This window comes from Sus scrofa, chromosome 2 (genome assembly GCF_054392235.1).
Source record: "Sus scrofa isolate SSC_HxYL_T2T_F1_AM1 chromosome 2, Sscrofa_HxYL_maternal_Yorkshire_Landrace_v2.0, whole genome shotgun sequence".
Classification (NCBI taxonomy): Eukaryota; Metazoa; Chordata; class Mammalia; order Artiodactyla; family Suidae; genus Sus; species Sus scrofa.
In genome coordinates this window covers 63,581,913-63,601,592 of record NC_139384.1, presented here as the reverse complement: position 1 = coordinate 63,601,592, position 19,680 = coordinate 63,581,913, and the positions used below count along the sequence as shown (strand labels likewise).

The window sequence follows — 19,680 nt, the reverse complement described above, 5'->3', positions numbered from 1 at the left end:
ATAAATGTTTAGAAGAAATGGTTCAATTAACTCTATGCATATATACCTCACCTTCAGAGACACCCCAGAGGGGGTCTAACTGCCCCTCAATGTGGAAAGTTAGATCCTTGGTTGACCAGCCTAGCTGGCATACAACAGAAAATGAACATAGATTTTATCAGCTTGTTACTCTCAGAGGGACTTTTTTCCCCAGGTCACTACCAGAATTAACAAGTTGGCAGCTGCATATTGTGCCACATCCTTCCCTCCTCTGGAAATTGTCTATTAATTAATAGCAAGTTTTGGTAGAAAAGCACAAGACGAGGAATCTGAAGGCATGGGTCTGAGGTTTTCATCAGCCTGTTTCTTGCTTGGGATAGGCAATTTTGTTCTAAATATCAACTTCTCTAACTTCCATGAAGCTAATTCCTTCTCAAAGTACTTTGTAGAACTTTTTGAAGATCTGAATCCAAATGAGATAAGGCATTTGAACATACTTTGCAAAATGACTTTCCTGTATAATCAAGAATAGTACCTGACATCCTGCAAGTGTACAATTGGTATTTTAAATTATTAGAATTTATTATTTGCTTTCTCAAATTGATACATTTATTTTAATAAAGATCAAAATGTGATGACCAAAAATTTTCTTTTATATGAATTTGGTGCCATTACTGAGAAAAAAAAACCCTGGTCATTTTTATAGAATAGGATGTGTCTCCTGAGTGAGAAGTGAGGACATCATATGTATGGTGTGATTTAATTGTTTAAATTGTATTAAAGTATAGTGTACTATAGCCAAGTACACACACAACAGGTGGTGAGATAAATCATCACAAAATGAACATACCCATGCAACAACCACTAATATGTGGAATAGACTATGTTTTGGCCTCTTTTAATTATTTTCTTTTAAAGTATAGTTGATTTACAATGCTGTACCAATTTCTGCTGTAGAGCATAGTGACCCAGTTATATATATATATATATATATATATATGTAATTTTTCTCATACTATCTTGCATCATCGTCTATCCCAAGAGACTGGATATAGTTCCTTGTGCTTTATAGTAGAACCTCATTGCTTATCCATTCTAAATGTAAACTCAAAGTTTCCTATGCCCCAATCCCTAACTTTTATGATATCTCTAGGAAGCAAATACATCTCCATTACATGTTGTTTTTCAAATACTTCTTTACCAATAACCCACATTAAATGTCCTTGTTAAAGATGATTCATCTTTTTTTTTTTTTTTTTGTCTTTTTGCCATTTCTTGGGCCGCTCCAGTGGCATATGGAGGTTCCCAGGCTAGGGGTCTAATCGGAGCTGTAGCCGCCAGCCTATGCCAGAGCCACAGCAACTTGGGATCCGAGCCGCGTCTGCACCCTACACCACAGCTCACAGCAACGCCTGATCCTTAACCCACTGAGCAAGGCCAGGGACCGAACCCGCAACTTTATGGTTCCTAGTCGGATTCCTTAACCACTGCGCCATGACAGGAACTCCTGATTCATCTTTGAAATGTAACAACAAAAGCCAAATTGCAATCCAGGTCTGGCAGGACTGACTCAGAGGAAATGAAAAAGGAGAAACCTGTGCTCAGTGTGGAAAGGAAATGGGAATTATTAAGTGAAAGTTTTTGAGGATAGAGAGATGAGGAAAAGTGCTAACAAAGACAGGGAGGAGAAAGTAGTAAGTATGAGTAGCAGAAATTCAAAGGAATTAAGAGTATGAAATTTGAATTGCAATATTGTGGGTATTTTACAAATGAATCCTGGCTAGTTACTCTACTTGGGGAGATCAATTCATACCAGTCATTCTTCCATCTATTTTCTATTTGTTTTAAGGTGAGATCATGTTTAGGGGAGCCTTCCCAGGCAAAACTAATCTTGTGATTAACATCTGGATGAGAGGATGTTTGATGTGCATCAATATCTATGGTGGAAACATTTTTCACTCTGTGTTGATTCTTGAAAAATGCAACGGTGGATGAACTTTTCATAATCTTTTGTCAACTGCAAAACCACTAAAAAGTGAATCCAACATATTCTAACTCCAATGAAAGACAAAATAAATTTCAAGTGAATCAAAACTTCTTTGTCATATTACAATATCTTACACACAGTATGAAGTTAAAACTAGATAGAGAATCCTCAGTGAGTGCAGTCTTTGTTTAGTAAATATTCTTTCATCAGAGTTAACCAAAAGCTAATTAAGAGAAAAAATATTTGTCTACCAGTCTACTTGATGGAGTGTTGGAGGACAGGAGAATTGACCAAGAGAGTTGAGTTAACTAATGAAAGCTCTCGGCTTATTAATTCTCTGTTCATCTATATTCATCTTATTATGGAAAAAATTGAAGTTATTTAAGGATTGCAGCAATGCTACTATCTTAATAATATGTCAGTTTTAATCAGTCAGTACATATTTACTGATTTCCAGGCAAATAGTGGACTCCATGTAAAAAATTATCTATGGTTTATTTTCAGAGGTTAGAGGACTCAGGCTTACATAACATGTAAATAAAAATACAGAACCCAAACTCAATTGAATTGAGTATAAAGGTATTCTACTATTATCATTAGACAAAAAAATTAATTTTTTGGATGTCTGACATTACATCAGCAAGGACATGAGTTATTCTTTGCACTTTCTGTTCAAAAATTTGTTAGTAATGCAGGCACAAAAGGTACATGAACTCATGTAACATATAAAACATATCTACCTAGAATATTCAAAGGTATGTTTGGCCTGCCTGGGATATTTTTTGGCCATGCCTTGCAACATGCAGAAGTTTCCCGGACCAGAGATCAAACCTAAGCCACAGTAGTAACTAGAGCCATGACAGTGACTACACTGAGTTCTTACCTGCTAGGCCACCAGAGAACTCCAGGCCTGGGATAATTTAAAGTGTGCTACTTGAAGAAAATGCTTTCTGGGAGTTGTCTGCCAATGAATCCAGACAAGCAAGTTGGCTGATCCTCAGATGCTGTCTGTCTTCAGCTATAGTTCTTAAATGATGCTGACAGATAATTTTGCCTGATGTAATTCAGGATTGTCAAAATTATTATATTTGAGAACTAAGAACATCTTCTCTGGAATGAATTTGTGTCATTGCTCAGAGCATAAAGGATGTTTGTACCTGATCTCCTTTTGTACTTCCTGTGCACATCCTCCACTGATTATCCGGGAGGAAAAATATCTCCCCATTCCTCTCCTTAGAGCTGTGGTCACATCTTTACTTTTTAAGCTGTAGGTGAGAGAGTTGAGCATTGGGGTGAGGATGGCATAGAAGTCAGATAAAAGTTTGTCTTTCTCTGGTGTGTGATATGAATGGGGCAGTGAGTTGGTGTAGAAGGCTGCCCATAGAATATCATCACCAACATAATATGGGGAAACAGTTTGCAAAGGCTTTGTACCAGCCCTCAGAGAGTTTATCTGATGCACAGTGAGCAGGATGAGAGTGTCAGAGACAGAGATGATGGATATAGGGATGAGCAGCATCAGCACACAGCAGGCATATAAAAGGGTTGCTGTAGAACAATGTGTCAACTCATGATAGCTTCAGTACTACTGGTATCTCACAGAAAAATTGATTTTTGGGAACCCACAGTAGGAGAAGCATAGTAAAGTGAGTCAGCATGAATCCATATAGAGAACTGCCAACCTAGGAGCCCACAACCATAAACAAGCAAATCCTGTGGCTCATGAGGAGAGAGTATGGAAGAAGGTTGCACACAGCCATGTACTGGTCATAGACCATGAGCCTAAGGAGGAAGAATTCCTCTCCAATTAGGGCCAGGTAGAGGAAGACCTGAAATGCCCAGCTTAGGAAAGAGATGGTCTTTTCCTTGGAGAAGAGGTCTTGCAGCATCTTGGGGACAGTGATGTAAATGTAGACAGTGTCCATGATGGAGAGTTTGCTGAGCAAGAAGTACATGGGTGTGTGAAGGCAGGTTTCTATGTGTATGAGTAGCATCATGACCACATTGGCTGTTACAGCCACCAAAAAGATGGAGAAGAGTACTGCAAAGATAGGCCCTGGGAATGTAGGATGTGTGATGAGGCCCAAGAGGATGAAGTCAGTGGAGTTCTGGTGAAATACTGCCATGTTCACATCACGTGTTAGCTCTAGAGCTGCAAAGACAGAAAGTTGTGGAGTTAATGAATAAGCCAAAATAGGAGTTCCTGTCATCGCTCAGTGGTTTACAAATCCAACTAGGAACCATGAGGTTGCAGGTTCTGTCCCTGGCCTCGCTCAGTGGGTTAAGGATCTGGCGTTGCCTTGAGCTGTGGTGTAGGTTGCAGACATGGCTTGGATCCTGCATTGCTGTGGCTCTGGCATAGGCTGGCATCTATAGCTCCAATTAGATCCCTAGCCTGGGAAACTCCATATGCCATATGCCATGGGAGCAGCCCTAGAAAAGGGAAAATGATAAAAAAAAAAAAAAAGAAGAAACCAAAATATAATACATAGGCATTCATCTGTTATTTCATTAGCTGATGGAAAATAAACATGAGGAGGAGTTCCTGCCATGGGTCAATGCAAATTAACGTGAGTAGCATCCATAAGGACACAGGTTCAATCCCTGGCCTTGCTCAGTGGGTCGGGGATCCAGTGTTGCCCTGAGCTGTGGTGTAAACTGCACATGCGGCTCGGATCCCATGTTGCTGTGGCTGTGGTATAGGCCAGCAGGTCCAGCTCCAATTTGACCCCTAGACTGGGAACCTCCATATGCCATAGGTGCAGCCCTAAGGAGCCAAAAGACAAATCAAATCAAATCAAATCAAATCAAACAAAATTAAATAAAAAATTAAATTAAATTAAATTAAAATATATTAAAAAAGAAAAGAAACATAAAGCCAATAAACATAGATAAATTTAATCTTTTTTGACTTCTGTTATTAAGCTGCTCTGCAAATGGTTGGACTATCAGAGATTAACAAAGCAGTACTGCAAACTTTAATTAAGGAGCAGGATATACTGGCCTATGGAAACATGTTGTTCTACCAAGAAATCTCAAGTTTAAGGCACAGCTCACAATGTGGACTTGGATTTATTTTTCTCACAGGATAATTTGTGGTTATAAATCTCGTATGAGGACCACCTTAACTTTATTATACAAACAAGGCTTTGGGTTCTTCATAATGGTGGTCTTTCTGATTGACACCATTGAGTAGGTTGAGATTTTATGACTTAGTATGGCCTCAAATCATTTCATGGTAACTTAAGCTACTCATAAATAATTGTTCAGCCAAACATTAAGAGAGTTTCTCTGACATTATGAAGTTATCAAAATGTTATAAAGTCCTAGGAATTCATTGTTAGTTTGCTTTTAAATATTCCTTATTTATTGTTCTACCTTGTTACTTATTCTTTATTTAATCAGTAAAGGTAACTCCAGATGGAAAAGAGATTCCTTAATGTAGAGGGGAAAAATACATTAATATTAAAATTCCCTTGAATAAATTGAAATACTTCTTATAATTTTTATTCTTGAGAAATTTAATGTCCATTAATTTGATATATTCAGGGACATTGAAGGATGAATTTATTATTATTATTATTATTTTATTGTTTATTATTTTCTAATTTAATCTCTCTCCTTGTTTCAGTGACTGAATTACTAAAGTAATATATTTTCATAAAATCCATTCCCTACCAAGGTATATTCAAATATATAGTCATTGAAGTATCAAGAACAAATAAACCCTCATTTTTGCTGAAGCAAAACTGTTAGGAATAATAGACATTTTTCTCCAGTGAGTTATTCAAACATGGAGTCAAACTATGAGTAATATTCTAGATAAGTAAAATTCCATAAGGGGAAAATAAAAAGCAATTTTATGTTGGGCTATGCTGAAACTTTAATTTACTCAGTTGAGGGGGAGAAAAACAAATGCCTGCATGCTTAATAAAATCTACCTGAATATCAAATATTGGCTCTCAACAAGCTTGATGAAAGTTAGCTACTTCTGCCTTTCTTTATTTTTCTTTATTTTATTTTATTTTATTTTATTTTATTTTATTTTATTTTATTTTATTTTATTTCATTTTATTTGCTTTTTAGGGCTGCACCCACAGCTACACCCTTGGAGTTTCCCAGGCTAAGGGTGGATTCAGAGCTACAGCTGCTGGCCTACACCACAGCCATAGCAGTGCATGGTCTGAGCCGGGTCTGCAAATTACACCAGAGCTCATGTCAACACCAGATCCTTAACCCACTGAGTGAGGCCAGGGATTGAACCCACAACCTCATGGTTACTAGTCAGATTCATTTCTGATGTGCCAGTTCACCTGAAGAAAGGGGTCAAAATTCAACAATAATTTCATATGCTCACTGTATATTGATCCTTCTCAAAGAAAATATGGCCATACACCAGAGTGGATTTTTCAGCTTTTTAGCTTGTTACTTAACAAAATATCATAGACAGGGTAGATTAAAAAAACAAGCAAACAGATATTTATTTTCTCAGACTTCTGGATGTTTGCAAATCTAAGACCAACATGCTAGGTAACTTTGTTCTCAGTAAGACCTCTTCTTAGTTTATAGAAGCATTCCTTCTCTCTATTTCCTCACATTGTCTTTCCTTAATGTTGGTGAAGAGAGAGAAAGGGTGAACTCTGGTTTCCTTCTTCTTAGATCAAAGACCTATCTTTATGGTAAGTTTTGGGTTTAGGATATCCAATATAGTAATGAAATCCAAGCCATAGCACAGAGAATGGACACTCTAGGGTAAGCAAAATCCTCATACATTTTGATAGCGATTGTTTACAGTCTAATTAGCCCTAAAATGTGCTGTTATAATGAAATGCAGTCCCTTGCTACTGACTCACTACAATTGGTACTTTCTATTAAGTTTACTTTAATCTCTGTAGGATAGTATTCCAGGTTCCCAGTTTAGGACTGATGTACTTATCAGAGGAACATAGCAGTCTCTCTAAATCAAAAGCAAGGCCTGCCAGATGATGCTTTGAACTCCTCATTCCAGCATGCTCCTTGTGGGCAGGTTGCAAACTACTGTGAAATTTTATACTGGAAGGAAACTATATTTTTATTGAGCTCATCAACTTGTTAGGTATGTTCTGTGAGCCCCATCATATGATTCACCTGGTATATGCTGTAGGAAACCAACCTCTATGAGTGGCAATCACTTAGAATTATTATTCAGTGTGGCTTATGGATTATTCCATTGATTACCCCCTCTGTCCCCTTTCAGTACTGAAGTATTTGTTCTCTAGGTCCTAGGAGTGCTAGCATCAGACATTATCAGCTGCTCCATCTCATTGCATTGCTCTTGGTTGAGAAAAACTATCTAGCCCAAAGCTATGTTCCCTTCCTGGGGTTAGGTCACATTCAAATAATGCTCCTGTGAGTACACCAAGGGGACCATGTACCCTACTGCAGGAGACTTGATAAGGGCATGTCTGAATTCCTCCTGGGTTAGCTGAGAACTTGTGATTGTATCATGGTTCAACATCATGCTTACCCAATTCTGTTTCCTTTATTTCAAAGTGAGTTAATCCTAAAGGCACACCACAATAAACTCACTTCATGCCAATCTCTGTCTCAGACTCTATGTCCCACAACTTACCAAGTGTGTCTCCTTAACCCTGGGAGTTGATAGGGCAACAGAAGAGTGATATTCATTTCCCTTACTTCCTTCCTGCTCATGTGTGACTTCTTTACTGTGCACTCTAGTCAAGTTTGAGCACCTGTTAGATGTCCTTTTCAAAATAGCCTGTTTTTGTGAAATTTGAAAAGTCTTCCATTTCTACATATCTCCTGGAGAGGAGGTGGGGAAAAAATTCTGTTCTTACTAAATGAAGGTCTGGTATAAATTTTTCTTTGGCTTCCCTAGTTTATTTCCACCTATTTATAAGTAGTCCTATATTACTCTCAATTATGACAATGAGGTTCAATGCAATTTCAGTTTCATGATGGATTTCTGAGAGGTATGTCCATTTTTGCCAGTTATATAGGATGTGTATTGCTGATGATTGGCATAACCCCTGGCAAACCACAGAACATTTGATCTACACTGCTTAAATTCTATTTACAACACCTGACAGTGGCAACCATGTGTTAGTAGGCCATCATTTTGGGAAATCTGAGACTAAATCAAAGCAATATTCAAAAAGGATGTATGACAGTCTATTGAAAGCTGTTGCTGAAGGTATTATTTGAAACCTGATATATTACCTCTCCATGATGTACTGCTTGTACTTAGCTAGGTGACTGAGGTTTTGCACAGGAAATAATATAGCTTGCCTTTAAATATAGATAACATAATCAGGTGGCCAATTATGTTCTAAATCAGATTATTATTTGACACTCTGATAAGAATCAACATCCTAGGATGTGCTCCCTTTCTAAAATAAAAACAATCAAAATAATAATTACTACACTACATCTCACTTGCATTAAGTAATTACAATATTTCATGTTTTTATAGAGGCACATTTTCCCACTAACTATTCCATGAGAAAGATATATATAATTTTAGAGTTGTGGAAGGTGATCCTATGTTTACTCTTAGACAAGGTCAGAGGAGTGAGAAAATAGAGCCAAAGAAACATGCTTTTCCTGGACTGTGAAAAGGTAAAGCAAAATAATAATAAAATCATGAAAAATATCCCAGATAGAATAAAATTACAAAGTTATTGGTATAAGAAAACATATTCTGCTATAACAGTCCTTGCTATTATTTATGCATTTTATTATATAAGCACAAATAAATATATACATATAAAATTATAAAATATAGATGCAAACTAATTGAAACTTATAACATATAATAATTCTCTCAAAAAGTTCAAAAAGGAAAAATAATAGCTGAATTCTACCTGGATTTGACAATATGTTGTCTTTCAACACTTTTAACCCTTATCAAAGTTTAAGCAACTAAGGCCAGAATCAGATTAGACCCCTCCTTAGTGTATTTTTACAACATCATCTCTTTCCAAATATTTATTTACATTTTTTGTAAATAATTCTCTTTTTTTAATGAATCATTACATTCGGAAATGCTGTATTTTGAAGTGTTAAGAATCTGTAAAAATCCCTGAAAGTTAAATACCCCTGAAATCCAAAGAGTCATGCTGATGCAGGTCTGACATTTAATAGGATAGTAATTTTAGAACAACATGGCAAAAGGCCACACCCCTTAAGAGGTCGCTGCAGACACTCATATGAGCAAACCAGAGGCTGAAAGACCAGAAGAGCCTTCGTGCACTCAGAGGCACATTAGGAGGATGTCCTACAGAGGGGATTCACATCCAAGTTATTGGAGTTCATCATCTTATGTAAGTTGTACTAATCTTTTAATATTTATTAGTTTTGCTTATGGTGTTTGAACTCTAGAAAGTCCATATTTATACCATTTCCTCTGTATTTTCCTCCAAGTAAAATCCATTGGACTATCTATTCTGCAATCTGAAGGATTTAAATAAAAGTTGGCTGACCAAGTCATCAGGTTAAAACACTTGTAATAACTTGCCAATTCCATCAAATAAGTGATTTGTCTCTTTTTTTATAGAATAGGTTGATTAATTATCTCAGTATTTGGGGGGGAAATTTATAGTTTTCATTGTGAGGGAAAAAAGGATCAGAAAAATATAGAAAGAAAAAGTATAGATAGTTTTAAATAGTCTTATGATTACTCTGTGGAAAAAAAAAAAGAGGGGTTATATTTACACCTTCTGGTAGCATTGCAAAAGAGATGAGTTTGTAATTTAAAGTAAAAATATCACAATTTCAGCATCATCCTATGTGAACAACTATAGAGACAGAAGAAAAGATAGAAGATATCTAGTGTTCTGAAACCATAGTGAAGAAAGTAGAAAATATTCATTTTTACTGTATTAAGTATTCCTACTCCCATTCTAATAAGATAGAAGTGAGCTTTTACACTTCTACCTAATGTTGCTTTCATTATTTAACTTTCAAGATGAGTTAATTACTCTTTTAAAAGTTTCACCACACTTTGTATCATAATTAATTTTGGTAGAAATTTTCCCTCAGAATCCTCTTTGCATAGGTTTCCAAACATTCTAAATAGTGACAAACTGTTTCACTTAAGTAACGTGGAAAGATAGATAGCAATTGTAATCAGACAAATAATAAAATCCTATCATATTTTAGGAAAATAAAATCATCTCCCACTCATTTTGTTTAATTGACCTATTTAGCTAATATTTCCATTAAATAATCTAAATCCTATTAGAATGCTGACTAGTCATTTATATTCATGATGAACTGCTTGTTTTTCATACATTTATTTTCACCTAAAAAACCAGTGCACAGTTACATCAGTTGAAATGTTAAGAGATAATGATTTAATCTATTTTAAAATACTTGAAAAACACAAGTAGAAATTTCATGTTAAGAAAATATTTTGTAAACTGAAAATTTATGTAAATTATAATTTTATCTAAAAATGTAAACCTCTCTTACATGGTATAAGCAAAGATTCATCTAATTCTTAATTGACAGTCTAGTGTGGGATGGATGTAATAAGTGGTAGTAAAGGGAGTGACCATGGAAGAGGTGGACTCCTTCTGCCATGTACCTTCATTGAATCATATCATACCTTTGAGAGTGAATTAATAATCTTATCTCTGCATCTATGGTTGTATTTATTTAACAAACTAGAACAGTTTTGACTCCAGGATATCAGAGCTGAAAATGCCTCTAAGGACTGAGTACTTCTTGGAAATAAAGAAGAGATTAGTTTATTATCTCTACGGTTGGGTGAAGAAATAAAGAGTTTTATTTTTTTTCCTCTTTACCCAATAAAAGCTGTATTTCTCTTACTTTGCAGGAAAACCTTCTCTCTATACAAAATGCCTTTTATGGTTAATAAAAGTTTGCACCATAACGTTACATTGGGGGGTATTCTAAGAAGGTCATTTTTATTCTCAATGTATAGCTTGGCAAGTTTAAATGAAATGCATTAACAATTTCAAAGTAAGTTATATTTCTACCAGCAGCCTCAATACTTCCAGCTACTAGGCTTAAGAAATTCCTTAGTAGTGCAGCAGGTTAAGGATCAAAGATTGTCACTGCAGTGGCTTGGGTTCCTGCTGTGGTGCTAGTTTTGTCACTGGCCTGGGAATTTACACATGCTTCATGTGGGGGGAGGAAGAAAGAGTTAAGTCCTCTTGTTGTTTAGAACATAATAATACCTCCATGGATTAATGCATGTCAACAAATTTATCCAATTTTAAAGCATTTTAATAAATTTAATAAATTTTGGTATGTTATGTATGTGTAATCCTCATCTATTTCTCCATTTTCAGTGTCACTCTTGTTTGAAATCATGGAAAACTAGAATCTCACTTCAGATTTCATTCTCCTAGGACTCCTTAACCACACAGGAGCAAATCTATTACTCTTTATGATGGTTCTGACAACAGCCTTCGCCTCCTTAGTGGGCAATGCTTTCATGCTTCTCCTGATTCTCCTGGACCCCCAACTCCACAGGCCCATGTACTTCCTACTGAGCCAACTCTCCCTCATGGACATGATGCTGGTTTCCACAGTGGTACCCAAATGGCTGCTGACTGCTTGACTGGCAGGAATTCCATCTCCCCTGCTGGCTGTGGGTTGCAGATCTTTTTCTTCCTCACCTTGGGAGGGGGTGAGTGCTTCCTCTTAGCAGCCATGTCCTATGACCGCTATGTCGCTATTTGCCACCCACTGAGATACCCAGTCCTCATGAGCTGGCAAATATGCCTGAGAATGATTTGGGGGTCTTGGTTCCTGGGTGCAGCTGATGCACTCATGCAGGCTGCTGCTACCCTGACCTTCTCATACTGCAGTTCACATGAGATCAATCATTTCTTTTGTGAAGCCCCATCTCTGGTGCGTTTGGCTTGTGCTGACACGTCTCTCTTTGAGTCTGTCATGTACATATGCTGTGTGTTAATGCTCCTGGTCCCCATCTCCCTCATCCTGATTTCCTATAGTCTCATTCTTACTACAGTTCTCCAGATGCGCTCTAATGAAGCCCGCAAGAAGGCTTTTGCCACCTGCTCCTCTCATCTATCTGTGGTGGGACTCTTTTTTGGAGCAGCCATTTTTACCTACATGAGACCCAAATCATACAGATCAGCAAACCATGATAAGATTGTGTCAGCAATCTATACTATCTTCACCCCAGTGCTGAACCCCCTCATCTACAGTCTGAGGAACAGTGAGGTCAAGGGAGCTCTCAGAAAATGTATGGGTCAGTGTGTTGCTTTAAACAGTGATTAAGGTTACATTGATTCGCCCAAAAGTTCAAAGCTATACAGAGTTACAAGGTTTTTATACAAAATTTCCTTGAAGGAGGTTATGTACACATATCTATATCTCATTTCTATTTTACTTTGGAATACTTATGGATCTCCAAACTTTGGGATTATTTATGAAGCAGCCACCAATAAATCAAACTGTTGATTGCTAAAATCTGTTATTCACAAACTCTTATTAAAATGTTTCTGCACCATACCTCACAAAAAATAATTGTTCAAAGAATGAAAAAAGTAGTGAAATAATGTTGAAGTTCCCTCATTTTAAAATTTGAATTAAAATTTATAAACACTAGAATACTCAGATGTGAAGGCTGCCTTTCAACCAGTTGCAGTGTACATGCGTTTACACCCACTAACAAGAGACAAAATTTGCCAGTAAAATATCTCAACCTAGAGAACTGCACAGCCCAGGAAAGAGATGGTCTTTTCCTTGGAGAAGAGGTCTTGCAGCATCTTGGGGACAGTGATGTAAATGTAGACAGTGTCCATGATGGAGAGTTTGCTGAGCAAGAAGTACATGGGTGTATGAAGGCAGGTTTCTATGTGTATGAGTAGAATCATGACCACATTGGCTGTTACAGCCACCAAAATGATGGATAAGACCACTCTAAAGATGATCCCTGGGAATAAAGGATGTGGAATGAGGCCCAAGAGGAAGAAGTCAGTACAGTTCTGGTGAAATGCCCCATGTTCAGATCACATGATTGTTCTAAGACCTCCAAATACAGAAGTTTTTTGAGTGTATGAATAAGCCAAAATGTAATATAAAGGCATTCATCTCCTTCATCTGTGATTTCATAAGTTGATTAAAAATACACATGAAGCCAAAAAGTATAGATAAGTTTCATCTTTTTTGGATTCTGTTGTTATTAAGCTGCTCTGCAAATGGTTGGACCAGCAGGATTTATAAGGAAGTACTACAAATTTAATTAAGAGTCAGGATACACTGGTCTGTGGTCACATGATGTCCTACCAAGGAAGCTCAAGTTTAAGGCACAGTTCACAATGTGGACTTGGATTTGTTTTTCTCATAGGATCATTTCAGTTTATAAATCTCAGATGTGGACCACCTTAACTTTATTACACAAGCAAGGCTTTGGTTTCATCACCAGGGTGGCCTTTCTGATTGACACCACTGTGTGGGTTGAGATTTTATGACTTAGGATGGCCTCATATCATTTCATGGTGACATAAGTCACTCTTAAATTATTGTTCAGTCAAACATTAAGAGAGTTTCTCTGACATTTTGAAGTTATCAAAATGTTATAAAAAATGTTCTAGGAATTCATTGCTAGTTGCCTTTAAAAGACTTCCTCATTTATTGTTCTACCTTATCAACAATCCTTTATGTTAATCTGTAAAAGAAACTCCAGACAGAAGAGATTCCTGAATGTAGGGGGGAAATATACAGTAATATTAAAATTCCCTTGAATAAATGGAATGAAATTTTTATACTTTTTAATCTGGAGAAACATAAATCTACTACATTCTTAGATATGTTCAGGGTCATTGAAAGATTAATTTATTATTCTTATTATTTATTTGTAGTTTATCACTCCCTGTTTCAGTGACTGAATTACTGAAGTAATATAGTTCCATATAATGTATTTCCTAGCAATGCGTATTCAAATATATAGTCTTTAAATATCAAGAAAAAAAATCCTCTTTTATGCTGAAGCAAAACAGCAACAATAAACTTCTCTTCTGACTGTCATTCAAAGATGGACTTAATGATGAGTTATATTCTAGATAAGTAAAATTCCAGAAGGCAAAAAAAAAAAAAAAAAAAAGCAATTTTATGTTGGTCGGCGTTAAAACTTAAACTTAATATAACTTATCAGTTGATGGGGAGAAAAGCAAATGCCTGTATGCTTAATAAAACCTACCTAAATATCAAGTATTGGCTCTCAACAAACTTGATGAAAGTTAACTAATTCTGCCTTTCTTTAATATGTGAAGTTTTAATTCTTTCAGCCACAGCTCTTAATCAGAAACAAAGAAACTAAATTTAAAATATTGCCATTAAAATTATATTTATAGGGCCCTGCAATAGCTGGTTGGATATAAAATATTCATGCAGATAGACAATAACTTTGCTTTAACCAATGATCTTTTTATTTTCCAGTTACACACCATAGAGATTTTATATGTCACTTACTGACACTATCAGATCAAGTCCTAATTGTCATTTTTAAAATAAACTGAAGAACTGAAATAGCTAAATATTCTGAAAAATTCCTATATTCTAAAAGTTGCTTTACAATCAAAATATGAGCCAAAGGGTTTAATTTCACACAAACATTCAGATTAGACTCCACAGATTATTCTAAAGTGTAAGCTTTAACATTGCCTCAAATCTTTTTGATTGGGGTGATGGAGTGGAATTGTCTGGGAGTCTGGGGTTAATAGATGCAAACTATTGCATTTGGAGTGGATAAGCAGTTAGATACAGCTGTATAGCACAGGGAACTTCATCCACATATTGGATGATAATGTGAGAAAAATTTAAATGTTTGTTTTATTCAGCAGATCATGGGCTCGATGGCTTTCAAAGACTTTTTGTCATGGACCAAGTATCCCAATGGACATTTTGGACAGGACCAAATATATAAGATCTCTTAGAGTCTCAATGTTTTAGAGAGCACCAAATGTCATTCAAAAAAATCAGAAAGTCTTAGGGTTTAACTTAGTGATCCTATGTCACCTTAAGTTGGAATTAGTCTTGTCATCAGAGAAGTCATCATAAAGGCCAGTATAAAGCTTGGGTATGTGTGTTTTCTTGGGGGAGTGTTATTAACTCTTAAATAATTATCATGTTGAAGGGACAAGATGATACTTTATGATTCCAAATCACATCATGTCATACAATAAGCTCCACCTAGGAAATACTATATGTTAAACAGGCTTTAATTTCACAGAGAACAATCCATTGAAATAAACTATGAAGAACTTTTTTGTGCTGCAAATTCCAGGCATGAAAAACTTACATTGTATTTTCTTACATAATAGATGTTAAGTCTGTAGAAATAATGATAATAGTTGTTCTTCCTGTCATTCTTGTCATTATTGTTGTCACAATTATTTGTATGTAACATACTGCCTGCTGATTTATACAGGTGCTCCATGTGAATTACACCTAGTGGACAACCTGAAAAATATGCTTATGTTTAATTTAAATTCAATCCTGAGAATGGGTCTTGTGGCTTCCCTACAATCTTAATATTTCTACTTTGTTCATCTAGGGAAATCCTACTTTTTTTTTTTTTTTTGGCTTTTTAGGGTTGCGCCCATGGCATATGGATGTTCCTGGGCTAAGGGTTGAATGGGAGCTGTAGCTGCTGGCCTATACCACAGCAACACAGGATCTGAGACTCATCTGTGACCTACACCGCAGCTCACAGCAATGCCAGATCCTTAACCCACTGAGTGAGGCCAGGGATTGAAACCACATCTTCATGGATACTAATCGGGTTTGTTAACCACTGAGCCACAATGGGAACTCCTCTACTTGTTCATTTAATGGTTGGCTTCCCCAAATGTCTTTCATTTCTTCTCAAATTTTTAACAATCTTCCTTGTTCTTCACAAACAGAAACTCTCCTCAATTTTAAATGCACTGAGAAAATAGAAGCTATCAAAAGAAAATTTACTTGTATCACATTTTCTCTGCTTTATCCCCTGCTACAGTCAATGAATGGGCCATGATCACAGGAAAGATTAACTTCACTTCCAAATTGCTTTCTATGCTCTCTGTCACTCTCAAAGACCACCCCTCTGGAAAAACTTTCTTTATTTTTCAATAATCATCAATTTCATCTTTGTATAGGATTGTTTCGTTAAACATAACTGAAATATCTCACAACAAGAAGTCACATTGAAATCATACATCCTTCTAGCTACTGGTCCATCTCTCTGATCTCATTCCCCTCTCCCCAAAAAAGATGAACTCTACTCATCTTGTCCACTTAATTTCCCTCTAATTTACCTTGATTTTTTTTCTAGCACAAATTCATTAAAATTGTATTATTACATCCAAAAGAGATATTCTTTTTGTCAGTTATAATGATCAACTCTCAGTTTTTATAATCTAACACAAAATTACGTGTTGATTTTGAATATATTCTCCATCATTGAACCATGTATTCATCTGTGCCTATTAATGGAGTAAGAAATAATATCTTGCTTGTCCCACGTGCTTCTCAACTGAACACAGGTGATTTAAGTCTCAGTCTCAAAAATTTATCAAACTGATTTCAACTCATTTTATATCTTTAAATATTATTCTACTCTGAAGCCTACCAGATTTAAACCTTCAGTCTGAAACTCTAATGCAAACTCAAATTGTCTTCACATATCTAACAGGCCGTTGAAGAGTATGAACAACAACTGAATTCTTGATTTCTCCAATTGTAACCTACTACTCTAGAAGTTTTCAAATCTCAGTAAATAGAAAATTCATTTTCCTTACACTAGAGCCAAAACAACTGAGTTAATTTTTCATTCCATATTCTTTTCTAGCAGTCATTTTTTCCATGAGCTTAAACCTGAATTGCCACTACCTTAATCATTCTACCTTTTTCTCTCATTTGAAACATCCTAAGTTGTCTTCTGTACCCAATTCATTTCTCTGCCCTACTCAAACTATAGACATAGTCATCCTTCTAAAAATGTATGTCTTCCCAAGTTAAACTTCCACAGAAATTTCAAGATCTTTCCATATCAATATGAGCAAAACTAAAAATGTCCTCAAGTACTTTTGTTGAATTGCACAAATTTGTCACTGTATATTTTCTTCTCACAGATTTCATCCTTCATAGAACTTCACTGTTAAAATATGACAGGAAGTAGGAGATCCCATTGTGGCTCAGTGGTTATTGAATCCAACTAGGAACCATAAGTTTGTGGGTTCGATCCCTGGCCTTGCTCAGTGGGTTAAGGATCCGGCATTGCCATGAGCTGTGATGTAGTTCTCAGATGCAGCTCAGACTGGCATTGCTGTGGCTGTGGTAAAGGCCAGAAGCAACAGCTCTTATTAGAGCCCTAGCCTGGGAACCTCCATATGTCACGGGTGCAGCTCTAGAAAATACAAACGTGTGTGTGTGTGTGTGTGTATGATAGGAAGCACAGTAGAACTCTTTGATGTTAAATATTAGACTCTATTCACTTTCAGTAGGTGTATAACCCTCATACATTCATAAATTCATACTCAGTATAGCTCCACTCATCTACTCTTCACTGTGGCCAGTATTTGAAAGTTACAGTTTTAGCACAAGTGATATGAAAGTGATCATAGAGTTTATTTTTTTATTTTTTTGTTTTTTATTGTCTTTTCAGGGCTGCACCCAGGCTAAGGGTCTAATCAGAGATACAGCTGCCAGCCTATGCCAGAGCTGCAGCAACACCAGATCTGAGCAGCATCTGTGACCTACACAACAGCTCACAGCAATGCCAGATCCTTAACTCACTGAGCAAGGCCAGGGATCTAACCTAAAATCTCATGGTTCCTAGCTGGATTAGTTTCTGCTGTGCCATGACTGGAACTCCAATCATACAGTTTATTGTACACTGTTGCTAGTTCAATAATTAAAAACAGAATTAAAATTATGATTTATATTATTCACTTGTGAATTGGTATTTTTTAATTATACTTAAATAATCACAGATTTTGGCACCAAAATTTTGTAACGCTAGAAGGTTTTTTGGTTTGGTTCATCATGAAGCAAATGCAAATGGGAAAAAATGAGTTTCATTCAACTCTAATAACTGATTTTTTTCACCCAAGAGAGAAGAAGTAGGATTAGAGGAATTCTTTAACTTACTTAATAATACATTGTTTTTGATAGCCAAAAGGTCTCTGGATAACTAATGAAACATTTTTGATTTCCTTCATTTGGGAGGAAGAAACCAGCTAAATAAATCCACTTAATTGCCAGCTATAAATAATCACTGATATCTGATCAGATAGTCTCTTGTGAAACAGGACCTACAGAGGATGTTATTTGGAAAACCTATGCCCAGCTTTTACAATCTCTAAGCAATGCTGATGGATACTTTCTGAATTGATAAGTATTGTGCAAGTACCTTTTTAAATGCCCCCAGGACATCCTTATTTCTGAGGCTGTAGATGAGAGGATTGAGCATGGGTGTGACCACGGTATAGAAAGCTGATACCACCTTGTCCTGCTCAGGGGTGTGAAATAACTGGGGCAGCACATAATTGTAGAAGGCAGCCCCATAGAAAATGCTGACCACAGTCAAGTGTGAAGAACAAGAGGCAAAGGCCTTTCTCTGGCCCTCAGCTGAGCGCATGCGGTGGACGGTTAACAAGATGAGGGTGTAGGAGGTTGAGATAATAGAGATAGGGATGAGCACCATGAGTACACAGCAGATATACATCAAGGTTTCATACAAGGATGTGTCAGCACAGGCTAATCTGAGAACTGCAGGGATCTCACAGAAGAAATTGTTGATACTTCAGGAACCACAGTAGGGGAAAGTCATGGTGACAGGGGTGAGCAGAAAGCCATCCAGGGATCCACCAAACCAGGCACCAGCAGCCAGAAGAAGACACACTCTGCGATTCATCAGGACTGGGTACCTAAGTGGTCTGCAGAAGTCCACATAGCAATCATAGGCCATGAGGCCCAGTAGGAAGAACTCTGAGCCAATCATGGTCAAGTAGAGAAAGATCTGGATGCCACAGGCTACAAAGAAAATGGTCTTCTCTTTAGAAACCATGTCTACCAGGAGCTTTGGGACAGTGGTGCAAATGAAAAGGGTGTCCATGATGGACAGCTGGTTGAGCAGAAAGTACATGGGTGTGTGGAGGAGAAAGTCAACCTGAATATCAACAAGAATATCATGACCAAATTTGTAGTTACAGCCACCACAAAAATAGCAAAAATATCTGCAATGACAACGTCTGTAGCTTTACTGTTTACCAGAAGTCCCAGGAGGATAAAGTCAGAGGATGAGTTTCTCTTCTCCACTGACATCTTCTATGATAGCTCCAGGACAGCAGGAAATCACAAACACCATTTAAAAAAAAAAAAAGAAAAAGAAAGACAAAGAAAGACAAAAGTTTTTCTATATGGCAATGTCAGATCCTTAATACACTGAGCAGATCAAGGGTTCAAATGTGCCTCCTCATGGACACTAGTCAGTTCTGTTTCATCTGAACCACAACAGAAACTCCAATACATCCATTTCTGACACTCTCAGTTTCCAAATAAGTAGTGGTTTCTCCCCTGTATCAAGCAATCTCCAACTCTCCAGTCTCTACCTTGGAATCTTACAACTTAATTCCATTTGCATGCTATCTGCCTGGAAGTAGCCTATTTATCCAACAGCTTAAGGGTTCAGTCCTATAAGTCTGACCCTACCTCAGATGCCAAAAGCAAGT

General features: G+C 36.7%; 1 protein-coding gene and 3 pseudogenes across 1 annotated transcript in view; 2 read left to right on the top strand and 2 right to left on the bottom strand.

Annotated features, from left to right (window-relative positions):
• Positions 1 to 3,092: 3,092 nt before the first annotated feature.
• LOC100624443 (olfactory receptor 2T2-like) lies at positions 3,093 to 4,092 on the bottom strand (annotated as a pseudogene).
• Positions 4,093 to 9,163: 5,071 nt separating this feature from the next.
• Positions 9,164 to 19,680, top strand: part of LOC110259744 (olfactory receptor 2T8-like) — a 59,227-nt gene continuing 48,710 nt past the window's right edge. The window contains exon 1 of the mRNA XM_021085485.2: positions 9,164 to 9,288. The gene's annotated coding sequence lies outside the window, so the exon portion shown is untranslated. The remainder of the gene's footprint in view (positions 9,289 to 19,680) is intronic.
• Positions 9,201 to 13,629, top strand: LOC146405413 (olfactory receptor 2T8-like; annotated as a pseudogene).
• Positions 18,309 to 19,273, bottom strand: LOC110259593 (olfactory receptor 2T11-like; annotated as a pseudogene).